General features: G+C 39.8%; 2 long non-coding RNA genes across 2 annotated transcripts; both read left to right on the top strand.

The window, feature by feature from the left end:
• The first annotated feature begins 996 nt into the window (after window positions 1-996).
• On the top strand, window positions 997-1,982 carry LOC142377846 (uncharacterized). The gene is made up of 3 exons (XR_012769562.1): window positions 997-1,071; window positions 1,701-1,818; window positions 1,908-1,982. It is a non-coding gene; the product is annotated as an uncharacterized LOC142377846 (long non-coding RNA).
• A 592-nt stretch (window positions 1,983-2,574) lies between these two features.
• Window positions 2,575-3,277, top strand: LOC142377845 (uncharacterized). The gene is made up of 3 exons (XR_012769561.1): window positions 2,575-2,669; window positions 2,745-2,918; window positions 3,213-3,277. It is a non-coding gene; the product is annotated as an uncharacterized LOC142377845 (long non-coding RNA).
• Window positions 3,278-5,528: the final 2,251 nt, after the last annotated feature.

The following is a 5,528-nucleotide window of genomic DNA, read 5'->3' as shown; positions in this document are numbered from 1 at the left end:
ATAATACCATTCCTGTTTTCAGATGGGCAGTATATGTGGTGATACATTCCACAGGGTGTATCGCGAGTTTGCCTTCTGCAATTTAAAAAAAGAGCATCTGTGCCAGGTCGAGCCCTTCAAGTGCCCTGCATGCACACCAGACATGCTGGCCATATCTGCAGATGGTAACAGAAAGCACTACCGCTTCAAGAAGTCCAAAGGGTCAGCAGACTAATTTTTTAATTTAGTAATTGATATATTAACTATAATGAACCTCATTGCTAAAAATGATTCTTCAAATTTAACAGGACAGATGAACCATCTCTTTTTGATGGACTGTTTATCGCACAAGATGCCAAAGTGTCTGCCTTTGTTGACCATATAAGAAGCCAAATGACGATTGTAAGGTTTTATCCAACCATCTACACATTCTTCTTTATTTTTTACTTGTCTTTGGGCTACATGTAACAGATTGTATCTCCTTTCAGAGGACTGGTCATGATGTCTGTGGGCCGGCAACATTTACAGCAGGCCGAGAAACTTCACAGAAGTCCAGGGCAAAGGTGGATGAGGAGGGCCTGGAAATTGCTGTTTGCAGACACGGAATCTTGCTGCAAGGCTTAAATCACTACCGTGGTGAAATATATGCCTACCCATTGTTCCTGCAGAAGGAGCTGAGTGAAGCTGCAAATGTAACATTCTTTTGTATGGACCTCACTTGCAGGTAATCAGAACAATTGCCAAGTCATACCTGAAGTTTTCACTGGTATCTTACACTGTATTAATTTGTTGTAGTTCGGCACAAGTGTGGTATCACTTCCATGTCCAGCAGGTTTTAGCCATTAATTACATTGGCATTTTTTTTGCTCAATGTTCATTGGTTGGCAACTGAGATTTTACTGGTGACTTCCCCTGTTTTGAATCCTCATCATTATGTCAGCATGCACCCCGAACACTAAATGGTTTTCTCATTACAGGTATTGGCCATATTTGGAGAAGATGGCAGAGAAGTTGCCCGAGCTCCAACCACTGACAGTGATGAGGCCTTTTCTGTCTGTGATGCATGCTAAGGCTCACACAGGCAAATGTGAGGTACAGTATGCAAGTTAAAAGTTTGTGTCATAAGATGCTTTTAGGACCAAACATTGCGCTTTCGTCTCACCTTCTTCAAGTACAGGTGTTTCAGAAATGGTTGACCACATTAGTGAACTCACTTAATATGCTGTAACCATGTTACACCCAAAGTTCTTGTATGGCCAGAGAAATATTTGCTATTAAACTGTTTTAACCAGCACACCATAGCTGCCTTGTGTACACAGTATCATTTTGGAAAGTTGTTTTGCAGGTCCTCAAAACTTAATGAGATTCTGTTGTCAAAACACACACATGTTTAAAAAGTATTTCTCTGGCCTAACAGTTACAATTGGTGAGCAAACGGTTACAAAAACAGCAGGGCCACCTAAGATAGGCCATGAAATTAAATTATAAGAAATACTCATTGAATCACATTATTTTAGGATGCAAATTCAATTGGATTTTTCACACTTACAGTTGGTTTGCTCTGGTTCTAAATCAATTAATGAGTTTTGTAAATTGGGGGGTCTTCTTCTTGGTTCAGTTTCTTTTCACACAGGGGAAAAATTCTAAGCCAACCAAAATCATTGCCATAAATCGTAAAACGTTCACACATTTTGTGTGTATGTTTGTTTATTTTGGAGCAGGTGAGGTGGAGCGGTAGAAACCAGGATGGTGCAGGAAATACTGTTGGTGAGGAGGTAGAGCAAGTCAACAGCTTTCTCTCAAGGGCAGCTCTGACCACAAAATACATGACCAAGTCAGGTTGGTAAAAAAAATCAAATAAAACGGCACGCTTTGACACAGCATCAGATGATAAAATTGATTGGATTTTCTCTGTTTTGTTTGTACAGGCAGAGCAGATATGATAACAATGCTTGCTATGGGATGGAACAACAGGAAGGTGGAGAGTCTCCACAAGACACTGGCAAAGCGATTTGTCAAAGTAAGAAATCTCTATTGTATTTTAACATTTACATTTGTCATTTTATGGTTAAATGGATAGTAAGTGGACTGCATTTATAGATCACTTTTCTAGTGTTCGCGACCACTCGAAGCGCTTTACAAAGCTAGTCAACGTTCACCTCATTCACACACATTCATATACAGGTGACTGAGGCTACTGTACAAGGTGCCATCTGCTCATCAGAATATCATTCACATACACAGCAATATGGGGTTCAGTGTCTTTCCCAAGAATACTTTGACATGTAGACTGAAAAAGTATTAAGCATTTTTCAACTGTAGATAAACACTTGAATAAAAATTCTTCTCGTTTTGTATTTTTTCTTTTGAAAACATTATAAATAGACTACACAGAGAGCAGAAGTGGAAGCAGGCAATCTTCAGTCTCTCCAGCACGAACTCAACATCACTTTGGATGACACAGAGCAGTGGGTGGAGGACGTGAAGCAGTGGGCAGCCACTGGTACGTAACATGGTGTGTTAGTTTGGTACTGTCATTCCTTTGGCTACATTTGGTTTTCCAACTCGGCTTGTTTCTGTTTTTCAAGAGAAACATGGCGCTCATAGTAGCCAGGAAGAGCTCCAGAGAGAGATCGACGAGATCATCTATTCCCTTAGAAGGAAGAAGCATGATCTCTATCGACAAAATGGTATTTAGTATTGCATCACTCAACAGCTTAGGCTTGTTTGTTGTCCTTACTAATAATACTTTGTTAACCTAACAGACAGCAATCAAACAAGGCAACGCAAACGGAGGAGACTGGGTGAGCTCAAGAAGAAACTGCAAGAGAGGATCATGCATTACAACACTTTTGTTTCCGGTGAAGAGACAATTGACACAGAAGCAGCATGCAGTCTCTCGGGTGATGTGGTCCTGCCTTGGGAAGCGCAAGGAGATGGTAAACAAAGTGTTGCATTTGTGTGCTTTAGAAAATAACAAAATTCAGTTGACGATTAATCTAAGTAGTAACTTTGAATAATCATTTTAACATTGGGCTGTGAACATTGGTTTAACACACAGTGCAAAGTATATAGGAAAACAGTACGACAACAACAACAAATTGGATTGTGGAAGATAAATTATGCATCATCATTTTATTTATTTACACATCATTTTAAAATCCAAATACAATTATGGTGGAACATGTTTAAATGTTTTGATTCTGTCGCATCTGTTCTCTTTCTCAAAATAGTGGTGAGCCTCCGTTTGAAGAGGCGACTTTTTGATCAGGTCATGCTGATGAGGCGTCTGGAGGAGGAGAAACTGATCATTGTGAAGGAGATGACCCAGCATTATCAGTACCTTACAAAGGCATTGGACAAACTGGACAACCTCCTTCGTCACACTGAAGAGGACATCAAGAACCATAGTATGTTCTACTGAATAACACTTCTTATCAAATCTGAAAGATTAGTTAATCACAAATCCAGCTAGCTACTTTTTGTGTGTTTTTTTTACACACAAATGCACAACCACAGAGTTGGGGATTCAAACTGCATCATGTTCCCAACTTAATTGTTCATTGAAAGCTGCCTAATTTTGAATCTAATTTTTCTTCACTTTTTACTCAAGCCTCTCCTACAGATATGACAGAGGCCGGATACAGGGGACTGCACTGCTGTCTTTTACAGAAGAAACACATTCTTCAAAAGAAACTGAGTGCAGTCACCAGCACCTACGCCTGTGTGGACACAGATCCCGTTTTTTTTATGTTGGAAGAAGACAAAGAGGACTGTGAAGAGGACTGTGAAGAGGACTGTGAAGAGGACAACATCAGTTCAGAGGAAGAGTTATAAGCCCCTTTCACACTGCGACCCGCTACCTTAGCGGGTCCAAATTGCATCTTCGACCCGCGTCGAGCAATGTGAACGCTTGGCGTGTTAGGTGACCCGTGTCGCCTGAAGCCGAGTTCAGGGGGCGTTGCCTAGTGGCAGAGCGTCACACGAAACACATAAAATGCTGGGCGTGTACAATGACGTAGGCACAAGCCATGCGTCGGAGGTAGGGTGAAATACACCTTGAGGACTCGTTTTTGCAATTGTATATGCAGTTCATGGAGATGTTATTTTACGGGGTGTGGATGGTTACAACGTGGGATGCCGCCGAAGAACATATGCGGAGAATACATACATGGGTATTCTCCGCATATGTTATTCGGCAGTGTGAAAGGGGCTAGAGTTTGGCTTCATTTATTGAATGCTATTATTAATAATGTTTAAGCTACAAATTCACTACTAGTAAATGTCTGTCAGTATTGTCAGCAAAATGTAATATAGAATTGTACAGTAAATTGTTCCCAGTAAAATGTTTTTTTTTTAAATTCTGTATGATGTTTCTGGATTAACATTCCTGCTGCATTAATGTGTATGTTGTATTTTCCTGCTGTAGATGTTTGTTCTCAAGCTCCCTCATATACTGTTAGCTAGTTTTTAATCTACAGCAATGCATCATATGATGAGATTAATATGTGTTTTGGGACTGCGCGGTGGAATGGTGGTTAGCACCGTCGCCTCACAGCGAGAGGGTTCCAGTCAAAACAGTCTGTAAAGCTATATTTTCTATGCTGAAATGTGTAAACATAATAAATACATATCAGTTTAATCCCCATCTACTGTTTCTTTTGTTTTAAACCCACCTGTTTAATTTAACAACATCTTAAATGTGAGTTTATTTGCACACCAAAAGGGAAAATTAAGCTCAGGCTACATGTTGTATAGGGGAATTGCCCATGAAATCTATCGAAAGTACACCGGGAATAATGGGGACAGAGACCCTAATAATTATTATAAAAATAACTTCTCTACCGTCTGCGTCATAAAGATGCTATTCTATGGCGCTGTCTATAGCTCTTGGGGTATGTTCACTAGCTGCAACGTTTAGCTAACAAACATTTATTATAATCGATCTGATTGATTGACCTGGATGGTGCACTGTCTCGTTAGGAAGCCACATTCTATTTAAACAAACTTTAACCCACATTATCACTCCAAGGCAACAAAAATTGATCAAAGACACGAGCACCGGAAGTTCTGTTTACAAACGTTGCTGAATCAGTTAGGCCTTTGAACACACCCCCTTTAGCCGCGAAACAGCGCGATTGGAATAAAAACAATAATGCTATTTTAGCACGATTAAATTTTTATGTTAATGTCATAAAAATGTCATCAAATTTCTCACAATATAAACATATAGGCTATGGTTTGACTTTTCCTGTTGAAAAATTAGAGAATAGACGTGGATAGACAACCTAACCGTAACCCGGAAGAATGCTAGAAGAACTACATTTCTACAGAGTTGCAATATGCAGACGTGTGTTGCGCCAGATGTTTTGTAGTTCTAATCTGTTTTTCCTATTATGTAACAAGATTACAAGGAAACATGAAGGCTCACCATGGCTTTTTGAGGGTGGAAAACACATATTTCTGCTCAGATTTGATCTTTCTTATTATTTAGATGGTGGAATCTTGTTATTTCCGGGTTTTTACCTCAGAAAGTGGCGCCCCCTGTT

This window comes from Odontesthes bonariensis, chromosome 3 (genome assembly GCF_027942865.1).
Source record: "Odontesthes bonariensis isolate fOdoBon6 chromosome 3, fOdoBon6.hap1, whole genome shotgun sequence".
NCBI lineage: Eukaryota > Metazoa > Chordata > Actinopteri > Atheriniformes > Atherinopsidae > Odontesthes > Odontesthes bonariensis.
The sequence above is the reverse complement of the archived record's forward strand: the minus strand, read 5'-3'. Positions and strand labels throughout refer to the sequence as shown.